The sequence below is a fragment of the Argiope bruennichi genome, chromosome X1 (assembly GCF_947563725.1).
Source record: "Argiope bruennichi chromosome X1, qqArgBrue1.1, whole genome shotgun sequence".
Lineage (NCBI taxonomy): Eukaryota > Metazoa > Arthropoda > Arachnida > Araneae > Araneidae > Argiope > Argiope bruennichi.
This window is the reverse complement of record NC_079162.1, coordinates 40,226,594-40,251,333: the sequence shown is the minus strand read 5'-3', so window position 1 is coordinate 40,251,333 and position 24,740 is coordinate 40,226,594. Positions and strand designations below refer to the sequence as shown.

At 27.9% G+C, this 24,740-nt stretch overlaps 1 protein-coding gene across 2 annotated transcripts in view; it reads left to right on the top strand.

Moving 5' to 3' along the window:
• Positions 1 to 15,618: 15,618 nt before the first annotated feature.
• Positions 15,619 to 24,740, top strand: part of LOC129958708 (sortilin-related receptor-like) — a 126,182-nt gene continuing 117,060 nt past the window's right edge. For both annotated transcript variants that reach the window (XM_056071356.1, XM_056071357.1), the window contains exon 1: positions 15,619 to 15,784. The gene's annotated coding sequence lies outside the window, so the exon portion shown is untranslated. The remainder of the gene's footprint in view (positions 15,785 to 24,740) is intronic.

Sequence of the window (24,740 nt, the reverse complement as noted above, 5' to 3'; positions counted from 1 at the left end):
TATTAATTAAAATATTTTTCTTGGGTTCCCTGGGATTATTCTGCAAGAAAACTTAACTACTAGTGCAAAAATGAAGTTGAAAAATTGATGGCAACATAATTCATTAAATAAAGGGTTAACACAAATGGCTGTAATAGTCTTCAAAGATTTCCAAAAATATTTAAGTATTTATACCTCCTGAAGTAATGGATGCAGGATTTTCTTGATCAACGCCCCTAATTTTTCTCTCATGTACATTGCATTAATCACAATTAAGAATTAAGAGAATACTTTTATTAAATTTTATTGAATATTCAAAGGCATCGAAGAAAAATTGAAGGCAAAGAAGAAAAGTAGAATCGAATTGATTAATTAAGAATTATTTTTACTGAATTTTATTGAATATTCAAAGGCATTGAAGAAAAATTGAATTCATTACAGATTACAGAGATCCTTAATTAATGTAGTTGGTTAATTTTGGATGCACACCTTACTAAAAAATTGAATGAGTAGCTATATTTTCTGCACATAAATATATTTTTTTTCAATTTGATATGGGATATTATTTAATCGAGAAATTTCGAAATCGTAAAAATATAATTTAAATGATCCAATTATGTCATCAAGAGCGCATCTCCTATATTTACAAATCATAACAGACACAACTTTGTGTTCTCTAGGGGTGGATAGTAAGGCTTCTCCAATGTGTATTTGAAAGTTAGCGTTTACAGCGGAATTAGTTATCTGGTTATTTAATGGTCCAGGCATTGAACCTGTAGATTTAATTTTTTATAACTTCCTCCCAGTGTTGTAGCAAAGTGTAATGGTGCCCATAGCATATGACTTCACATTTCCTACTCCTTGTATTTTGAAAAGTGAAATGAATCTATTGATAATTTTTTTCCACAAATATGAGCAAATTTTAGTCTCTTTTAGGCACAATTTAGCCACACATGCCTTTGCGCCACTAAAATTTATTAATCCATCCCCCCCCTCCAAAACGATGGGTTATCTATAAGATTGTGGCTTATCGTTAATGTCTTTATCCTGTTTTCGCTAAACCCAGCCATTACGAGTAATTTTGCTTTAGCTTCTGACTCAATGTTCAATATTTTCAAAACATTGTTCAGGAAGTGCAAAAGAAAGATAAAAAGTCATAGAACCTCAAATCTCAATCCATGATTAGATAACTAAACAGTAGAATTGATTATTGTATATGCAGCAATTAAATTAATAAACATAAATTTATACTTTTTCGCAGCGACATAAGGAACAATTTATTTATTCTTTTCAGATATGTTATCAATGCTGGAAAATTTGAAGGTCCTCATTGCTACACTTATTCAGTGTTATAATAAAAGGATCATTATGAAATATTTGACACTTTAAATTATTTGATTTATTGAGTAAAGATATAAGCTTCATATTTATTTAAATCAGAAAATCTGGAGAGGATTAGATCGCAATTAGTCTAGAAATTCCATGGTATGCCGTATTTCCTTCTTAATATGCTATAGGAGTTTAAAGAGTTAGAAGCAGTCTCGGGAGTCATTCGTGATTTGTTCAAAATTTTGTATCAATTTTAAAAGACCTCTCTTTCAGTTTGAAAATCAGAATATTTGTTAAAATAAACTTCAGTTTAACAAATTAGATCTCGTGAAATCGTATCCATATGCAAGTGTAATTATTCTTATGTATGTATTTCATAATAAATTCATTGTTTCCATAACAGATTTTAGCGCTAAACAAAAATTTCCATTTCGGTCATCAACTGCACTCAATTTTTTTTCTCAATTGAACTCAATTTTCTCATACAATTAGAGTGGCATATTTAATCAATGATCAGTGGCACATCATCTGACCAAATAAACGAAATCATCAATGATTTGTTGCCTCAAATTAAGAAAGAGCACTTCATTGACAATGGGATATTCTAATTTGTCAAGTGGAACAAAACACATTTTTAAAAACATTCGTGGTTAGGACGAATTTTGTTTTACTTAGACTTATTTCTTCCGAATGATTGTAGAACATAACCAATTTTGTTGATACTGATGCATGAAGGGTATATAACCAGTAGTATCCCATGCATATACAGGGAGTTTCTCTTTTCTGTTCCTTAGTCTTTTACCTTTTTGCTCTATATCATGAGATTTTACTAATGTATTTCGCATGAGTGAGCAGTCATCCGAGCATCATCCAGTGAATGTTGCCTTCTGACTTTCATAAAATTCCTACACCTGTTGAAGTCAAAACCAAAAAGACTCATTCAAAAGAAGTCTTCGACTTGACCTATCTTCTTCTTATTATTTTTTAGGCTAATTGTGCTTTTTCTCCCATTGATTCAATAGCTATTTGAAAAAAAAAATTATACTGATGTTCTCAGAACGAAGGAAGGTATCTTTGAAATGAATTTTTAAAAAAAAGTTTACAGTAAATGATATATTCAATAGTGCAGAAATGTTTTATCTTTCTAAAATTTGAATGCAAGTATGCCAGTTGTTTTATATACCAGATTAAATTAAATTTTTCGCTAATTTTACTATTCAGATAGGATTTAAACAATGGGTAAATACTTTGACTTCTTTATAAGCAAAACACAAGTATATTTCAATTAACTTTACTTTTGTGATCGAATAGACTTTTTCAGTAATTTTATAAGTGTGAAATTTAATTATGTGAAAAGATTTTATCCCCTTCAAAATTAATTGGTGGGTTGAATGATATAATAAATTATAAATGATTTGTTTCGGGAGAAACGGGAATGAATGTTTTTCATGATTTTATGAGAATGTAAAAATCCCGAAGGAAATTATTATTAGCTCGTATGAGTCTACAAAGTTACCCCATTGTTGTATGCTGAAAACCTAGCCTAATGGCAAATTTTATCCATAATTCGATAGTTTTGTAGCTATTTATACCATTCACCCTAAGAAATGAAAATATTTGATTGAATTTAAAGTGAATAATAAATTTTAATTTTGTTGTTCATAATTTTTAGAAGAATTATTAAAAATTTTATTTTGTTCATAAAGTTTTAAAAACTTGATGATTTGCTTTTTTGTTATACTCTCTTATTGCCTTCTTTCACTGTACATAAAAGTATATAACTATTATTTATTTCTTAAATTATCTGTTTATTTAAAAAAAAGATTATTTTTACATAGTGTATTTAAGCTCTTCATAATTATTCGAATGACAGATGAAGAAAGTTATATTTAATTATTTTATTTTTCTTGGTAATTTTTTTATTTTGGTTAAAGAAATTTAATATATTAATATATTTTGCAAATTATTTTTGGTCTATGAAGCAGTTAAGCCAACAATAACGCTCAAAAGTTTGACACTTTCTATTTATCTTTGCTAGCGCATCATTGACGTTAGAAAGAATGAGGTGACATATGAAAACTTAAGATAAAACGCGGAGTGGAATATTAAAAGAATGATATATCATCAAGAGAAATTGTAAAAGATGATATTGAATGAATACATTAGCTCTAACAATTTGTTCTCAGATCAAGAGTTGATCAGTTGCATTTGTAGAAATAAGCCGTACATCCCTATTAAAAAAGGCATCTTACGATGAAATTATAATCTTAGCATTTTTAACTTCAGACGAAAGCAAATACGAGCTTTTTGAATGAAAAAACTTAAAACAGTGTATGGGCGATCAAGTGAGGCGCTTAAATAGATGAATATCTTGTCTAATGTATAAAAATATTTTTTTTTTTTTTTTTTTTTTTTTTTTGTATTTTATGCGCTGCCGTACCGTTCATCCGATTGCGATAAAGGTTTGCAACTTTATTGCTTGCACTTGCGCGAAGGTTATAGGCATGGTACAATTATTATATTATATCTAATATATGAATTTTTTTTTGTATTTTATGTGTTGCTGTACTGTTAATCCAACTGCGATAAAACTTTGCTAACTTATTGCTTTGAGCCTAGAAAATCCATGTTTTTTGCATGGCCAGTTGTATGTTTTATGTTCACGAGTCGGACAGCAGCGAAATTTGTTTTTGCTGAAGACGGAAAAACGAAAAAATACTGTCTAACCTAAAGTATACTTGGATAATAAGTCAAAAAGATAAAATAAATATTATGTATACTTCTCCTTCATATATCATTAAATTTATTCATTGCCGACAAGAAAATAAATATCATTCTTAATTAATCAAGATAGCTATTTCAAATTCCAAACGATATTTCCAAAATTATTTCTTCTTCGGCAACATCGTGCCGAGTACAGCTAGTAGGTAATAAAACATGGAGGTGGAAATATATTGATATGGGAGTGTTTTTCTTTTATTAGTATTGAAGAATGTATGATGGACGGCAAAAGAATTGGAGGTATGTATTTCGATATTCTAAGTCAAATTTAAAAGAAATACGCCAAAAATGTGTGTATGAGTCAGCAGTATATCTTTCAACCAGATAACGACCCAAAATATATATCAAAGACAGCCGCATATTATTTTACAAAAAAAAAAAAAAAAAGAAAGAAAGGCGTAAGTACTGGAATAGTCCTCACAAATCCCAGATCTTAATTCCATCAAAAATATGATTGATTTTTAATTACAAATTGCATTTTAAAGAGCAGAAAATAAAAATCTCTTTTTTAGACAAATAAAAATGAGTGATGCTGAAACACCCAAAGTAGAAATTGATTGACAACAACGAAAAGAACTGAAAGAGGTGATTGAAGCCAAAGAAAGATTCAATAAAATAGTAATTACTGATATTTTCGTGTTTAAAAATTATGCTCCTTTTTCGTTGTAAGATTTTGATTGTTCGCATAATTTTGAATACTTAATTTAGAGTTGTATGGAAATTTTCTTATTTTGAAATATCATGTGATAAAATTACGTTATTTGAAACTTCAATAAAAATAATATATCGATATATATATATAAATAAATTTAATTTCTGTAACAAAAAAAATGTAAAATTTTCATTGGCATTCTAATAATTTAGAGCAACACTGTATAGAGTAAGAAGGATGGATGTTAATTTAAGATTAACATCCGTAATCCAAGCAGTCACGTAACGTCTCTCAAACGACCTGCGCCAATTTGAAATCCGACGAACTCCTTTCAAGGGAGGAAAAAAAAAAAAAAAAAAAAAAAACGATAGGTGATGGCAGGCAGAGTGATGCTGCTGCTACGCCGTATGATGCAGCGTGAATAGATTTCATTATGAGTAATTTAAAAGTGTAAAAGCACAGAAAATATTTTATAAGAGTTTTAAAGAATAAATTAAATTTCATCGGAGTTATTTTCAAGCATTTTCATTATTATTTTTGCGTATTTTTACGTTTTATTATTATTTTTGTAAGTAAGCATCGAAGAAGTATTGCAAAAGTTAGTTGCTGTTGATATGATTTCAAAACAATTGTCAAATAAAGCATCTCCATTTTTATACAATTCTTGCATATCTGTTGTAATAGAATGATTAAATAAGATTTTTGTCTTACGTGGTTAAGCATTATTTTCATAACAGCTTCTGTTTTCCTTTTATTTTTTCTTTCTTGTATCCATTACCGAAAAATTATGCATTTAAAACCAAAATCTAATCTACGCCGTAAATATAATGATACTTTAATAGTTATGATGAATTGCACATCCAAAAATAAATTGATATTCACTTAGACTATTTACTTTCTGATATACGAATTATACAAGGAGAAAGTATTGTAATAATGAAAAAAAAATGCAAAAAAATGCTCCTAAATGCAAATTATATAATACAAACCTTCCATTTAGTAATGACAGGATCACCTCTATACTCTAAAAACATAGGATTCGTGATCTAAATGAAAAACCAGGTATCTTCTACTTAATCATAAAAAAGGGTGTTTGACTTCCATGAAATTCATTTTCAACAGGCATGCAAATAAAAATAAACAAGTAGACAAAGAATCGAACTCTAGCATATCTGATGATAATTTCTAAAAAACGGGGAAACCTAACTTTAAATAGATTTATCTCGAAAAGCGTTGGCTGTGTTTCAGCATCTGTTTTCTGGTTTTTGTACTTTACATTTATTTATCTTAAGGATGTCATGTGGGCTTGTTTAAAGAATTGAATATAATAATCTCAAAAGCGAGAAGAAGATTAACTGTATTTCCTAATATGTTTACGCTTAGAGTTCAGGTAAAGTTCCAAAAACAGGAGCATTGTTTATCTCATGGAATGATAAATGGCTTCAAGGAAGATTTCTGATATTATATTTTGGGGACTGTTTAACCAATTAATGCATCATTCTTTATTTTAATACACTGATTTGCTAGTAATCTTATCCAATCAAATCTATCGATCGCACTACAATTTTTATTTTACTCTCTACAACTTAATGGTTAGCTGATAAATGTCATTTTGTCCATTTAAGCTACTGACTAACCAAGAATTATTATGCTGTTCTTTTAAACCTATTGATTATCCAGAATATTATTGATTATCTTTCAGTTTTTCGATTAGCTAATGAATATTAGTTGAAATTATTCAACTTTGTAATTAATCAACTGTCATTATATTGGCGACTATTTTTTAAATATGCATTTTTATTCATTTTTATATTCAAGATTTATTTATAAAAAAACTTGGAATCTGATTTAGAACCATTAAAAACATTTCAATAAAATGTAATAAGTAAAAGTTCAGATGTGGTAAGAATCAAAAATTTTAATTTTATCCTAAGGCTTGTTGTATAAATTGCTGCCGTTATAATGTCAGTATCGTCAATCTAATGAGGGACTTCCTTTTCCAACTCATTATATGATTTCAAATTTAATTTCCTGAAATTTTGATTATTAATTTTTTTTCATTTGGTTTTACTACCATTTTCTGTAGTATTAAAAAATGTACTAAGATATTAAAGAAAAAAGGAGAATCACTCTGAAGTATATTTATCTACGGAGCATCATAATCTTCTTTCCACTGAGACAAATTGTACCTCATTTAATGGTTTTCTTCTTTAGTCCTGTGGTATTAACGTATGTTTTTTTTATTATTATTTTAATGTCAAAGGAAACCGATGACTTACTCTTTTATATTTTCAGAGATGCCCTCGCTAAGTAGTCTGAAAAAAATCCGCATAGTTACTGTTGTAAAATTTGTTGAGCAGGAAGTTGAAAGGGAAAACTTGCCATTCTAACTACTGAAAACTGTACTTAAGCTCTACCGCATTTTAATCCTGAAGTTGAATAGAAATCGAAATACAGGTAAGGGATTTTCATAATGAAATCGACCTGAACATAGACATAAGATGTGGATTAAAATTGTATCATAAAATTTTTACAGATGTGATTGTTACTGTATATTGTTACTGTTTCAGCAAAAAATATAATAAAAATAATATAAAAATGTTATATCTTATTTTAAAAGTATATTACGTCTAATAAAACATTTCAAAAAAGCGTATAAAATTATTAACATATTAAAATAATAATATAAGACTGTAAAGAATTATTTAAGTTCATCAGCATAAATATTCCAATAAGTTATTCATTTTAATCAACATATAAATAACAAAATAAAATTAGACAATAAAACCATCTACTTTAAATTATTTTGGACAATAGTAAAGCGAACATAAATATTGTTTCCCTCTAAGTTCTTCAAAACGATAAATTTAATTATTAGAAGGTGATCACTTACAAAATTAAATGATTACTTGCAAATTTTAGACATTCCTACTTAATTAGTGTAAAGCAGGTAATAATTTAAACCGAAGTTAATAAATAAAAGATGTCCTACTGTATTTTAATTATATTTGTCAATGTATTTCGACTATAAATGCAATGGTAGTAATCGTTTCTTCATTTGCATCATGCATTTTTTTAATAAACATGTAATGACATAGAAAAAGCGAATATCACTTATATTATATTCCATAATTATTGATACTAAACTCTTAAAAAGTGAATTAATTATACTTAATTCATCTTCTTGGCCCCTTTTACCATGACAGGCTATTGGGATATTTCATTGTGGTATATCAGTAACTTTATTTGTAGCAACATTAGTTCGTAGTAACATATTAAAGCAACTAACTCCTAAGTAGGATCCTAGGTTTCAAAGGTCTTGCATAAAATACAACTTCATTTTTAATGGAAAAGAGAATAATAAAATCTCACATGAAAGAGAATCGATTAAGATGTAACACGCATATGCGTTTTATGAAATTTTTCAATTTTCCTTGTTAGGAATTTGCCGATGAAAAAAGGCATTGAAAGAATCCTTTCATTGAATTGTAATCACATAATTCATTTTCAAGTATAAACAAGCTGTTAGTCAATGAATATTAAACCTCCATCACCAAAACAACGTATCCACAAGTAAAACATTTTATTGCAAATCTTTTCCTAAAAAGCAATAAAATGGATGCAAAAAAACCTCGCAAGAAACCACTCGTAATCAAATACAGCGTGATCTTTTGAAAACTTAGATTTCTAATATTTAGTTACTTTAACATGTTATTATGCGTTAATATTACTACATATCAAGTAACTTAAACACAATAGTAAGATACAGATATCTCAAGAGCCAGTCGTCATAGAGAGAGCTACGATGACGAATTATAAATGTATTTAATTATTAATGCATAAAACATAAGAATTATTAATACATTATAACAGATTAAAGTAACTAAGTAAGAGGCTTAAACAGATTATGCCTGCTTTAATATATAAAATACTTTGCAATCTTTAATGGAAAAAGAAACCGCTGTTGTACAATATCGATGAGAAAATAATAAAACCACGCATGACAGAGAATCGTTTAAGTTAATCGTTAAAACACATGGGTTATGCGAACTTTCTTAATTTTTCTTGTTAAGAATTCGCTGATGAATATCAAAGGACATATCAAATTCGAAGCGTTGCCTCACATATCAAAATTAAGCGTGATATTGTGATTACTTTTAAAAGATACTAAAAATAGTGTAATACGCTACATAATAAATGACTCGAATGCAAATATTAAAAAATAAACAGTAAAAATAAGTTAATAAACATATAAAAAAATAAACTGACTTCAGCATCACAGGATATTTCAACTAAAAAAAATAAGAAGAGAGGAAATCTAAATTCTTATTTTCCATTCTCATTGACAAGTTTCATGGTTTAACATTAGGACAAAGATTTAAGTACTCGAAATGGGTGATAATTGCCCCCTCTCACCAACGAAAAAAAAACACATGCCGCTTAGAGCATCATTAGAGTGCTTTACTCGCCAAAATAAGAAACGTCAATGCTATTGCAGCAGATCGTTACATTTAATCACTGGCTGAAGTGACATCTTTACGTCGCCGTTGAAAATCTGGACGTTATCAATGCTTCATCTATTTAGAACGACAACTTATCTTCTAACCGCCTTCATTATAATAAAAGCTCTTAACGCTGTTTAGAGATCACATAACACTGTGAGAAATTGCCATAGTAGTTAGCAGGCAGCGCGTGAACAAATTAAGGAATACGTTTGAGGTTTTAAAAATAATGTCACGTAATACGGTAGTTGAGCTCGCACTCGTAGGTATTCGATAATAAAGACAAAAACTTTTCTTCTGGATACTTTTTTCGAATTCTTTTGCCTTTATCTGTAGGTGCTCTTGTAATTACATATCTTAGACATATATATTTATTTTAAAACGATATAGTATTCTATTATTTTATTATTTATCTAACCCATAGCTTTTTTCTTTAACCCACACATTTTTTTTTTCAAAATAAGAAGTTTCTTCAACACCATTATAGCCCGGAAAATATTTTTTTCGATTACGAATGTATACAAGCAATAAATAAATATATAAAAAAAATCGAAACATCGAAAAATAATAAAATTTAAGATACTTAAAATTATTATAATTAATTAAAATTAAATAATAAAAAGTCAGGTCAAATTGTTGCAGATTTTGCTATCTCTAGATATTGTATGAAATCTTATTTAGATTCATGAGTATAGTTCAGGAAACGTTGAATCAATCAGATGATACAATACCAATCACACAACTAATCGAATTATATCTATATTCATGTGAATAATGTGCATGTGAATATTAATACAAAATCACAATATGCGAAATAGGTGAAAATCAGCATGCAGTTTTTATTAATCAAAATCTGTGTCAAAATTTCGATCCAGTGAGTCAACAGATCTGTAACGTTTGAAAGCGGTGTCTCAATAAGTTCAAAGATGCAATGAGCTTGATGCGTGCGTCTTGTTTATAGTCTTTAAAATTGTAGATAGGCTTTAAATTTTGGATTAAATGGAACAAAATACAAAAATAGTTTTTCGCTATACAATTCTCTGCAAGTATACGAAAAAATATTTGGCAACGCAACCATAAGTTTAAGACTTAATAGTCAATTAATATTTTAGAAAATTGTTCCTTCAAAACTTTTTATTTTTGTATTTTCTTTCCAAATTTCTATTACATAAAATTGTTATTATCTATGTATGTTAGGCTAACAATAAAACTTCAGATGTAATTCTGGCCGAATTATTGTGGATATCATATCTTCTGTATTTCTGGATCTTTAAAGGTTAATTTTAATACGCGCACACTCAAGATAATGTTATCTTTATATTTAATACTTTTTATATGCATTTTTTTCGAATTTAAATATAATTTTCTTTTAAAAATTATGCAAGTTAAAAGATCTCTTGATCCAATTTTTCCCGTAACATTTCCATGCAAAACTATACTTCTAATAAAAAGCAAATCGATAAACTTAGATGTTTCAAAAACTATTTAAGGCATAAGTATTTTTACTCCGTATTTTAGTTAATATATCAAATTTGTTTCGAAATAATAGAATAAAGCAATTGAATTAAAAATTATAAACACATTTTGTTATAAAGTGTGAAACTTGGACCAAAAGAAAAATAATGAGCACAGAAAAATCATTAATTGCGGCTTAATTGAATGAATTTTTTTTAAAAAAATAACATTTTAGTTGAAATTCAGTCACTTCCTTTCATTGTTTGCCTATAATAAACAGTAAGACAACTGCCAGTAACTTACAGAACCAAACATAAAACGTTCTTTCAACAATTAAAAGCTAATATTTAAAAACTGCAATCGTTTTTTTTAAAAGAAATTTCTAACAAAAATCAATTACGAAAATGACAAGTGAATTGAGACTTCAGTTTTTTCCCCCTCCTTTGTTCAGACGAACTTTCTTCAAGTATTGTGCGAAAATGGTCTATTTCTGCAATAAAGTTACGAAAAATTACATGAAAATGGTAAAAAATGCTTCTTTTTTTTACGAATAGAGCTGGTGTAGGTCAAGCTCCTGTTGCGAACAGGTCATAAAGAATATAGCAATTTCAGCGGCTGATGACAGCGAGGCAAATGTCAACTGAAGTAACGATGTTCGCAATCAGTATTTTAATATCCCTAGGTCACTCATCTGCAAAGTTGAGAAAACTTCAAGGGGGAGGGATTTGCTATTTTTTCAAGTTAAGGATTCAGAATTAAAAATTTTGCTTTTTTTTTTGCGTAATTATACGCTTTTCAGTTCTGCCATATCTAGATTTAAAAAAATTTAATTGAAATTGCACAGTTAAATTTTTTTAAGGATCGTTATTTATTTCTAACTTTGAATCTTGCATTCTAAATGGGGAATAAATTAATAACTCACATTTCTTCCATGATTCAGAAATTGTTTTTTTTTTTTTAATTTTGGTTTTTGGCCTGTTCTTTTCTCAATAGTTAAATTCCAAAATTTGAAACGCATATTTTATTCCATGTATCACCATTTATTTCCAACTTTGTGCTCTCCAAAATTATTTTGCCTGCACTTCAATCAAGAATTTGTTTGTCGATCTAGTTTTTTCTTCTGTAATTGAAAAAAAGGGCAATTTCTGATCAATTATTCAATATTTTTCTATTTTAAAAGTGATGCAAAATATTTACCATTCTTATAAAGGTCGAAATTCACTTGGACCGCTTAAAATTATTTAGAAAGACAATTGGAAGATAAATATGCAGCTGTTCTTTCTTTCTTTACTTTATTCAGGACTAGATTTTCCGGATTAGCTAAAACATTATTTTTCTTATCGTTATCTCTATTTAACTAGATAAAAATACCATTTTTTTTTTTTTTTTTTTTTTTTTTTTGCTTTTGAGTAAATAGTTTATTCAATTTTTTTTATATGATGAAATTAAAAAAAATTACTAAATAAATATTCCAATTTTTATTCAACACAAAATATTCTAGTTTATTGAGCAATTCTAATTACCTACTGTATTATTTCTAAATATTATTAAATTCATTATGTTAGCTCATGCTGTCATTAATATAAATGGCAAAGTATTCCGGATTATCAGAAACATTTCTGATTTTTGACGTCTTCTCCTGAAAATACTTCTCACCCAGTATGTAGAAAATTTCTGATTAAAAATCCGGAAATTTGGTACCTGATGTTCTAGAATCGAAACTCGATTCCACTCTAGATTCGCTGTGTTTGAACACTTGTTACGCGTTGGCACTGACTTTGGAAATCAAACATCTTCCGCTGGTATGGCTAAACGTTTGTAAACAGAGAGGGAAATATGCTCGGGGAGCCATTCTCGTTTTCTGACTACGGTTAAAGTTTGCATTTTCTGTTCCGAAACTACTTTAATTTTCGTAGGACTTTCTGGTACCTTTTCTTGATAATAAGACAGATTGCAGAGATCTTGTGGCAGTCTTGGCTTCAGTACCTTAGGTCATTGGTTTCAAAATTCCATTCCATTCAATATCCGTCGAGGTGTTTATGTGGTTGGTGTATGTTTAATCTGATGTCGAAGGTCGAACAGGGTCGCCCTTCTAGGGTAGTGGGGAACCGGCTCATATATCATCCTCGTCAAGTAACTACGGTTCAAAATGACGAGGTCTTTCCCCAAGTAATTACGTGTTGCTTCTAAAGGTGAAGTCACCGTAGCTTCAGCATTGAACTTAGTTATGTAATATTTAGTTTGAATTGTACTTAAAAAGTTTCGGATAATTATAAATATGAAATACGATGTTTTTTTTTTCTTGCGAATTTTTTTTTCATAAAATTAAAAGCATTGAAAGGTATTAAAAATTATATGTATGCATATGAAATAATTGAAATAATAATTTACAAAAGAAAACGATAACCTGACGTTTTTTTACGCTCAAAGCTTTTTTTTTTCTTAAAGTGCTTAATGCCCTCTTTTATGTATAACTTTCTCCTGCGTTTTAAATCAAACAATTCCCGTAATTTGTATTCTAGATCCATGTTTTATTTTCCAGTCAGACCAATTACTCCAAAATAGCAAGATGTCAAAAATCTAGATTTCTCTAAATTTTTTGTGTAAGACTTTTCGATGTATTTTTCCCTTTTAAAACTTTTATTCGGAGATTTCATTTATAACTCTTTTATTCAGAGATAAATTATTTTAGATTTGAAAAAAAATTTTGCTCAGAAATCTCTTTTTTTAAAAATCTCATTATCGTGGAAAACAGTAATTTATAACGGATTCACTTAAATTATATAAATAAATGATTAATAATTCTCAACAAAACAAGGAATAAATTATTGAAATTAGTCGATATTAATTATTATCAAAAAAGTAATGATTACGAACTTTTGAATTCTTAAAAAATAAAAAAAAGGACGGATCAAGTAATGAAGATTTTTAATCACTATATTAAAAATTTCTATATTTCTAAAATAATTATATTTAAAATAAGAAAGCATACGAGTCTAGAGAAGCTTTATTTCGATTCCGAGCTCACCTGCATTGTAAACAGGCATTTTTTCACTTAAAAAAGGTAAAACAAATGCAGCTACACATTTCGGGGTATAATTATTACATACACTTAGTTTAAATATATAGATTTAAATATATGACTTCAAAGGTAGTTAATAATATGGAGCTCTAACAAAAATATTGTATTTTAACGTTCATATCGATTACAGTATGATTCAGATACTATAATCGATTCAAATAACCATTAGATGTCATTTAAATCGAGTTTAATTTCTTCATTAATATCATTGAAAAATTTATCTTCTGAGCTTACTTTTGAAAAGAATGAATGATGCATAAGTTTACTATTTTTACAACTTAATACAAATTTCAATAAGTACAGTGCGTGATCGAAATATTTAGACACTATTCAGGTTCGAAAAAGTCTCGCAAGAACATTAAATTTCAAAATGTATTTTTTTATTGAAGAAACTTAAAAAATGGCATGCAGATACTCCAATTTTTAAAAAGCAGAAATACAAGTCAAAACTTTTCTTTCGTTCTAAAAGTCCGCTTTCATACCATTTTGAAAGAAAAGCAATGAAAGTTTTCAGCTTAAATTATTTTGATAAAAAATATATTGAAATAAGAAAAAATTAAATATATATATATATGCCAAGTAAGTAAATAAGATATGCCACGTTCATATGAAATGAGTAAAGACTAAGCTTGAAATTTTTTCGATAAAGGAAAAATAAATCTATAAATATTCTTAAGATTAATAAAATAAAACTCTTAAAGTAATATATTAAATCAAATCATAAAAAGTTAATGTTCGATAAAAAAAATGTAATGAAATTTTTAAAATTTACTAATATTTCATCATAACTGTAAATTTAGTTCTACATTTATCGATGCATAACAATTTAATATTATGTTGGAATAAATAAGGGAAAGTAGTGAAAAAATATTAAAATTTAACAGAAAAACGTTATATTATTAAAAATATTTTTAAAGAATTTTTATTTAGTTTTCTAAGAATATAATTCCTAAAATTTCTAATTATTTCGTAAGATCGCGAATTCTACGTCAGCAATATCTTTTTATATCAGAAATGCCACAAATTAGAATTGAATTCGTTAAATTTTTAGTAAAACAGAGAGAGAGTAAGACAGTATAAGAGTAAAACAGTATCACTCTTGAATCTTTTCAATTAAATGAAGTTGGTTTTTTCTGAATTTAAAAACATTCAGAACAAAACTGATGAATCGAATTTTATCAAGTTCGTTAAATTGAATTTCTTTTTAAAATTAACAGCTAACTTAATCTTCCTGCATTTAATACAACTGACCTTGATACGCAAAGCTTATTATAAATGTTGTGAGACATTCAAAAATTTGCTTAGCAAAAATTAACAAGCGCTGTCATTTGATTATTTACCATCGCTTTGATTTTATAAGCAGAAACAATTAAACTATTGTAACACTTCTTCGTTGAAAAATAAATGAAAAGCATACTGAAACAAATCTGAATCCCCTCCTGCTGTGTTATTAATGTTATTAATTAAATTTATCAACAGCACAAACGACCTAGGTATTTTTACTCCCTACTACAATAACCCACTAAGCTGATAAATTAATTCCAAAGGTTTTGATTACATTTCTTTATTAATTACTACGGGCGAAAAATTTACCTCAAGTGGAGCACACCTTGATAAACAAAGAACTCGGAAACAGAACCCAATATTACATGAAAATAAACATTTTTACCCCACACTGTTTTCCGACCCCATCGCTTTCCAATAACAGATCAGTTATTGCCCAAAGCTTGCACGCATCGCTAGAGCTAACGAATCGCATGAAACCCCAGAACCCTCGACCTTATGTCTAAAGTAGTGACGTCAGAAACATGGACGTCTAGCTCTTCCTTAGGAGAACGCGGACGGCATTCAACTATATGTCAAGCATTCATCCACCAACCGCTCTCAACTGCTCCTCCGCTGAATTAAGAACTGTTTCTCCTCACACCATCGTCCGCATCACCACCGGCAGAATCCCTGCTTTGGATACTATCAATAGCTCTTAACCGGACAAGAGTTATTTCCGTAAGTGCTCTTTCACTTTATTTGATTGATAAGTTCTTCCTTATATTATGTGGTTTAAAGAATTATCTTTATTCAGAGAATCATTTCTGATTTAGTCCGAGATCAAAACGGTTTGGTATAATATCTTTTTAGAGTTATCATTTTTTCCAGACAGTTTTATAACTTAAGAGAAGAAGAAGTGTAAGTAAATTCTGACTTACTTAGGAAATCATAGTTTGTTTTCTCCATAGTTTGAAGTTAAATTTTTAAATAGTTTTATTTTTTTAAGTTTCAACTTCAGGAAGATAAAGTTTTTTTTTTTTTTTTTTTTTTTTAAGAAAGATTTAAATAGAAACTTGATCGTTAAATAAACTTTTTCAACGATCAGTATTATTGTTTCTGACTTCAAATAATTTATTAGTTGCTTCGCACGAATATGTAAAAATCAATTTTCTTTAATTGAAATTAATTTATAAGAACAATTTAAAAAAATTTAGATAAGTTTGAAAAATTCGATAATAAAATTTTAGCTCCTTTTTAAATCATTTCTCTTAATTTTAAATAATTGATATAAATATTTTTCATCCGAAATATTTTATAATAATTACAAATGTTTAAAATTTTAATTTTTGGATTAAAAATTAATTTAAATCAACGATTTTTACAAACTACATCTCTAAAATTAAATAATAGTTACGGACTTTTTAGATGAAATAAATAGATAAAGAATCAGTTATAATCAGAGAAACTCAAAAAGTCTTAAAGAACCTGTTACGATTTGAAAGTTTAAAGAAACAGATTTTTAAAAAGAAAGGTGACAAAGTTTTTATCCTATTGTGTTGTTCGAAATTCTCAATAATCAGTATCTTTTTTTTTCACTTCAAATAGTTCGCCCATTATTAATAGAAATGCTTTTTTTTTGCTGTTTTGTTCGATTATTAAAAAATATTTATTTATAAAAAAATAATTTATTGCAACTTTATTTGAAACTTCCTCTTGAAATCACAATAAGATTGTTTTCTTGCTTTTTCTCAAATGAAAAACTAGTCAACTGTGAAAAGAAATTTTATTTCATTAAATTCAATTCTATATTTCGTGCAGTTCAATTCGATTCAAAAGCAATTGAAAATCTAAAAAATAGCTCCAATATTTTGCGTGCGGGTAGAATTTCGTCAATTAAACATTGATAGACTTTTCTCCAAAAAGTAGAGAGAGGAGAACGAAAGAGTTGATTCAGCTCATTAACTGAGTTGTTGAAAATCAAGGTTACATTTGAGAGCAAAAGTCTCTAGAATACTTCACGTACTTTCTAAAAAAGCGAACAATTAAAAAAAAAATTTTTTTTTTTGTTTAAAACAGTTTTCTTCTTTTAGAAAGATATTTTAATTCATTCGATGACATGAAAAAAATGTATTTTATTCCAGAATAGATTTAAGCCGCTGAAATTCAATATATTTCTCTTCCAAATATACCCCAAATGTTTCAAAAATTTCATCAACCTGATTGTTCCTTTATCTAAATTCTTGTCATATTGTAATTCTTTTTTTAGGGAAGAAGCAATATTATCAATATTTAATAGTGTTAAGCGATCAAATATTTAAAAATTAAACTCGCCCAATTGTATTTGAGACTTTTAATTTGCTTGAAACATTTTTGTCATTCAAAATTTTTATATACTGTACAATATTTATCCTAATAATTGCACCTAACTATTAGGAAATTAAAATACTCGGAATAATTTGCGATATTTCATATTTTAAGTTGTCTAAAAAAATTCCGAAATGGAAAGAATGTTTTATTTAAAATAATCATTTTATAAATTAAGTATTAATCATTTAAAATTTATTTAAATTACTTTAATCCTTATTTAATACCTTTTGGGATGGTCGTATATTTAAATATATACTTCACTTATGTTTTTTATTCACTGAATTGAATTCGAATAGCTTATTTGAAAAGAATTTAGATATCCATAAAACATTAAAATTGTTTTCAACTTTTTTCGGGATTCCGAACTGATTTGGATAAATTTGACTCTAGAATATTTACTCGGTGAATTTACAAAGGAAGTATTTCATGCAAAAATATTTTTCAATATTTAAATCATTAATAGTTAATTATTTTTAAAGGATGAATATTAATTATTTTTGAAGATTGAAATTCTCTTTGTATAATTGAATATTTTCGACAACAGAAGCTTTTTTTTACATTAGATAACTTTTCACTATTAAAATACTTTAATAACGGAAACTTAAAATATTCACATCAAGCGAATACATAATATTGCTCTGAAAATTCTTTTTATTCGTTCATATCAATATTTTTGAGCGCATAAAAATCATTCTCGTTCGAGTTTCCGTGAAATTTTTAATCAATTCGGAATAAGTGAGTTATTAAGAGATTTATCTGATATAAAACATTTTCTGAACGAACTTTTTCTGCACCTAATTTCCGAATTGAGAGGCAAAAATTTTAATTCAGAGAAATATTTATTCAGATATTATTTTTCATTATTGAAAATCTTATTTTAAAATTATAATTTAATATGCAGTGGAATGTTTAAAATTCACTTTAAATAAATTTTCAGCCTGACTACATATTTATTAGGAATAATTTTGCCATTAAAGTATTTGTCTGGTATAACGAATTTCTTTTTAGCGAAACATGTAATCATATATTATATTATTTTTTGAAAAAGGAGCAATTTCCAGACATATTACATTAATAGATATTTTTACTAACTTAAATTTTTAATTGGTAAATTATTATTTTAATAAGTAGCGGAATATTTAAAAATAATCTCACTGATTTCTCTTATGATTCTAAATTTTTATGGACCAGTATCATCATTAAATGGCTTGTACGACATTTTTGTTCAGTGGAATTTTCAATCTTAAAAATTATATAATTTCTTTCTTTAAAAAATCAAGATCTAATAATAAAAAGAAATATTTCATGAAATATTTTTTACCGTTTAATTTTTATGACTGATTATTTTTTATCAATTGATTATTTTTATTATTTAATTTTTATGATTTTTTAATCAATAAATATTATTTAATAATATTTATTGAATAATATAATAATTATTATTGGAATTTGTAATTAAATAATTTTATTTCATGTCTTTACAGAGTCGAAAAGTTAAAAATCACTTTTCCTTAGTTTCTTTCGTAATTCTGTATTCATTTTCAATAGTTTCTTGATTAAACAGTTTATTTGACGTAAAGCAGTTTTCTCTTTATTAAAAAGTTTATCTGACATAAAGCAGTTTTCTCTTTATTAAAAGGTTTATCTGACTAAAGCAGTTTTCTCTTTATTAAAAAGTGTATCTGACTAAAGCAGTTTTCTCTTTATTAAAAAATTTATCTGATGTAAAGCAGTTTCCTCTTTATTAAAAAGTTTATCTGACGTAAAGCAGTTCTCCTATTCGAAAGTATTCCGGAAAGTTAAATTTCCCACGCAAGGCATTATTCCGAGCAACCGTTAAAGCGCAACTAACGCGCTCTCTGCTTTCTTCGAACAAATTTGCGGGCTTCCACTGGAAAGCTTTTTACTTTCTTCGTTCTAACGAGCCACACCATCAAGGTCATCAAAATATTTCCCATAAGTTAATTGCGAAGCGAATAAAATTCTAATATGGCTGTGCGTTCAATAATTACTTGTAAGCATGTGCTGATCAGAGCATGGTATTCTCTGTCAGTAGGTGGCATTCACCTTCAATGACTACAGAATACAGAGCTTTTACCTACACTTTTAAAAGATACCCAATTCGGATCTGTTCTTGATGGTTCAATGCTCAGAGTCAAAGGATTTTTATTACTTCCGCGACAATACAGTGGAAGATTGGACTCTACTTTTACCGACGCGTTTATATTTCCCAGTCATTAAAGGTAGAGAAATTTAACTTCAAAACTGCACGAGCAACTGTATTTTATTGGAATGTTTACTATTACTCTGTATATTCTTCCGAAAAAGATACATTTGATTATCTCTGTTTGTGTAGCGTCGTAAATGAGATGTCGTAGACTTTTCAGGAGAATATTGACCCTAGTTTGAAGTGGGAGATTTATAGTTTTACGATACATTTTCTGATTTGCGAATGTTTTGTAAAAATTGTACAATTATGTAATAAAATGTATTTTACGATTTTCCGGTACTTTGTTAGATAATTTAAAGGAATTATTCTAGTTCATTTTTAATTTTTATCGTCGGCTGTAGACTTAGAGTCCATCACCCCTGATTTTTCTAGTTTGTTCGTTGCTATCCAGTAATATATAGTTTAATAATCTACTTAAAGAGAAATTTCGTGCATAATAATTAAAAAGATTTCTTTAACTAACTGTAACGTATTTTAATCCTGAATTGGATTAGATTTTTCAAGATTCAGAAGAATAAAGTGGCAGTAACTCTTATAAGTGAATCAAAATGAAATCATACATATTTTCAATAATTTATGAAAGTTTTTTTCAAGTTATTGAAAAATTATTTTAATCAAATGTAAAAATATCCAACAGCAGCGATAAAGATAAATAACTGTTACATTTTATCCTTTGTATATGCATAGCTATTAAACAATGACTGAAATGGCAGACATTTTACAAAATAGCATACCGAATTTTTATTTTAAAAAACAAGAATATTGATATAATTATTCATAGCATAATAATTTTAGTTTATAAAATAATAGACATTTTACAAGATATTACGAGGAACTTCGTACGTTTAGTCTTAACTTTCAAATAAAGATTTTCCTTGCCTGTCTTCTTTTATTATACAACTGAACATTAATTCCAGTTTATGAAAATTATGTCCAAAATTAAGTACTATATTTTTTTAAAAACTGCCAAAATTATTTCCTATATTCTTAAAAATTCTCTTTTTAATTTAGTACAAAAATGTATCACGATAACCTCAAAAAGGAGATAATATTGATAATTCGCGCCACTTTAAAATACAACTGAAGTTTACTTTGTCGATTAACCGCTAAGCTTTCGATTTGTTGAAAACTTCTTTCTCTCAAGGTCAACATTTCTAGTTCACACCCCACGCTTTAAGTCATCAACACTTACTTCAGGCTATTTGAACCGCGATAACTTTAACATAGGTAATTACAAGATTACCGCCTTCCATTGAATTTTGAATTAGCGATCGACTTTTACAGGAAATCGAAGTTCCCATACTCGATCAGAATTACCACAACTGATAATAAACAACGCTTTAATGGTGGATAATAGTATATAACTAAATCAAAAATTTTTCACTCTGTAGCTATAATTATATTAAAATAGTGCATGTTATATATTTCTCCATCCGAGGATAAACTATAGCTTTTGACGGTTAAGCTTCCATTATGCGCGCATTGCAATAATATAATACTTTTCGCGCTGTTATACGATAATTTACACGTTTCATGATCTGAAATGCGTATTTACTGAGATTTCTTAGAGTCCGAATGAAATACATTAAATCATAATTTTGGTACCTTACATTTTCTTTATTATGAAATAAAACGTATAGCTTGTCTTTAAAGCATAGGGCTTTTGTATTTAAATTCTAGGATTCATTAAGTCATTGTCATCTAGAATTAACAAGTTTAAATAATTAGTATATAATAAAGCACGAATATTTGATAAATGATTTTTTTTTATGTGAATACTTAAAATATTCTCTGTGAATTTTTTTTAGATTCTTATAATTAATTGTATATAATTAATCGCATATTACTTACAACCCCCCCCCCCCATTGCTGCTTTCAGAACAACTTATATTTTTGTTTGGCCTCCATACGTAAAAAGTTGTCTCAATTGAACGTCAGTTTTAGCCTAAAGAGCATACAATTGAGTTGACATTTTCAATTTTTGCATTTGCATTTTATACTTGGACACCATAGCTGTACAATACATTTGGTTTCACAACAAAAAATTGCTTATGGCAAATCGGGATGTCTACACTAGGAATTTTGCAGTCTAATAAGAAGCACCTGGTTCACGGGTATTCCTAGTGGCGGTTATAACAGTCAGTGATGAAGATTCAATGATATTGAATATCATAATGGGGTATGATCTATTTTACATAGAGAATGATTTCATGATATGTGATTTCTCCTTTATACTTTATTTTATATTAATACTATGTAAGAATCTAGTTCTTTGTAAACGAATTTCTTCGCGTATAAATATAAAAAAATAATTTTTTTTGAAAATATGAATGATATATAACTATGAAACAGTTTAGGAAATATGTATATAACCAAAGAATTAAATAAATTGAGTGTATTTGAACAAACGAAATAATTCGATTTGTAAAACATTTTTTTACCTGCTGAAATTTTCTTATATATCAAAAAAACTGCATACATTTTAAAAGCTTTCATCATCAAGGTTTATAAATCTGATATTCCTTACCTTATGCTTCACATGTTTCTTATTATATCTAAGCAGCTAAATCGAGCACTTTTCCTCAGTCACGCATATAAAGCAATTTCAGAATTCGTTCCCTTCCAGATGTTTTGCACCGATAAAAAAATTTCTAGCATTTGAAAGTTTTTGATATTGCTATGCGAGTTTCTACTATACGACAACTTAGATTTTATGGAAAGATCTGATCTTTTGAGAAAAAAATTATTTTTCACCGAACATTTCTTTAGATATTCTAATGTTTCTTTAGATTAACGTCTGTTTAAGAACAATACATTTTTTTACCATAATTAGTCTTCTGAAACGCCACTTGTTCCTTATGCATTAGGTAAAATCTGTAATTGTAAATATACGCGTAAGGAAATTTTTTTAACAAAGCAAAATACTATGCAAAGCTCAAAATATTTTTAATAACAAAGAATTCTGTGAATGAATACAAATAATTGTTCCCACTCTCAAATTGAATTAATAATGTGTCAAAACTAAAATAGCAATTTATTACGAAATACATTTTATCCAAATAATTTTTAACGCATGCTGTTTTTACTTTTATTTGTCTGTATTCTAATTTTTGGAAAATTTCAGAAGAGTACCTCTTATAAAATGACGAAGAACGCAAATTACTAAGGGAAGTAAGCTTCTAAACGCTTAAAAATACATTTTAGCACCGAAGGCAACTCGAAAAAGTTCTTTGAATTGAAATAAGCAAGACATATAGAAAGAAATGATACCTTGAAGGGAATTGATAGTCGCTATCTTAAATATTAATCAATAGAATGGAACGACCCAAGTAATAAACTGTGCTTGCATCCGCTTTCATGAGTGAAGTACCTTAAGGTTGAAAACAACATTCTTTTAATCTAGTGCACTGAGTTTCAACTCTGTAATACGCGATACCTCTAAGGTGAGCAAAATATAATCAGTAAGGAAGAAAAACAGATAAAATGAAAAGGAAAAACTTGAAACAATAAAAGCAAGTGGAAAGCACTGTGTTGAAATCGGTAACATTATTTGCAGTCATAGTCTATTTAATACTATCGCTCGCATCTTTTATTATTAATTTTTAGTAACATCTCTATTTATTGAATAACGTTCATTATTCAGTATTGTATTATATCGTGATTACCATATTATGTTTTTATACTGTTCAGAAAATGCTTTGAAGTTGGATATTTTAAGCCTGAATTCAAGAAACAAACTTTATAGGCATAATACATTATTCATTGATTGGCAGCATGGTTAAAAGAGTGATAATCGTCCAATATGTTTGTCCTATTCGAGATATGCAGTGAAGGAGCCTCAACAACATCACTGATGATGTTTCAATCGGCGATAGGTTTGTTTGACATTTTGATTGCAGTGACACCCATATTCAAGTGACAGTAAAAATTCTCATTCAGTGTAGAATTTGAGGCGAGTGGAACAGGCCCATTTTTAGTTTGTTTCCTTTTTTTAACGCGTTGCTAACCACATGAATCGTCTATGATTCACGTCTGCTATCTAATTCTATATTCTCTTCTCTACTACAATTAAGAAAGAGCAAAGGAATATGCAGCTTATTAAATAGTTGCCTGAATTACCGGCATGAAGCATGGCAGAAAACGTGTTAACAATGAATAACGACTTTTAACGTCGCGCAAATATGTAAATGTTTCTAACATTTTAATGGCCGTTCACACAACATATGTGTGCTATCCCTAACAACTGTTAGTGTCCTCTCACACAACATGTATTTGATGTTATCGTTATGTGTATGTTCGAGCATGTTGAATTATTTCCTGAAATTACTTAAATTTTTTTAAAATTTATTCTTTATAAACATTGTCGGCGACATTTGACTTGGTAGAAGTGTGGCCACTGTTCGTAGAATTTAAATTGTTAATAATATAAATTAAAAAAAAACTTCCGTGATAATATTACTTTTCTACATGAAGATATTTTATTATCTTAGGTTTGATATTTTATATAAAAGCAAGCATTGAAAAAAATTGATTACGATTAATAAGTGAATTGGGGATATTTATTGGTATGCATGGTTTTAAAAGGAAAATTTCTCGTTTCTCGTTTACAAATGAAGTTGATTATGATGATTTTGTATGATTGCTTTTTGAAAATGTTGATAATCGTAGTATAAAATATATATAAATAAAGACATATATTTAAATAAAGACGAAAATCTTATAAAAAACATCAAAATTCATTTAAAACTGATCCATTCGTATAGGATAGAAATCGAATACTCCTAGTCATTCTAATGCTAGTTTCTGATTTATTGTTTTGAAATCAACGAGTCTTCAACACTGCAAAGATTGAAAAACGGTTACGAAGAAAAATCACCATTGTAATGCATTTCCTTTCAGCATATATCGGTTTGAAGCCGGTTTAAACCATGACCGAAGAAAAATTTTCAATTTCGTCAACCATTTAGCACAACCACTCCTTCAAGCAATGCTATCAATCAATATATTTTCCATCATCTTTATAACAAGTTGTTAGTGAAACGAATTATTTAAAATAACTTTTAGAATATATACACAATCCATCTTTTGAACAACGTG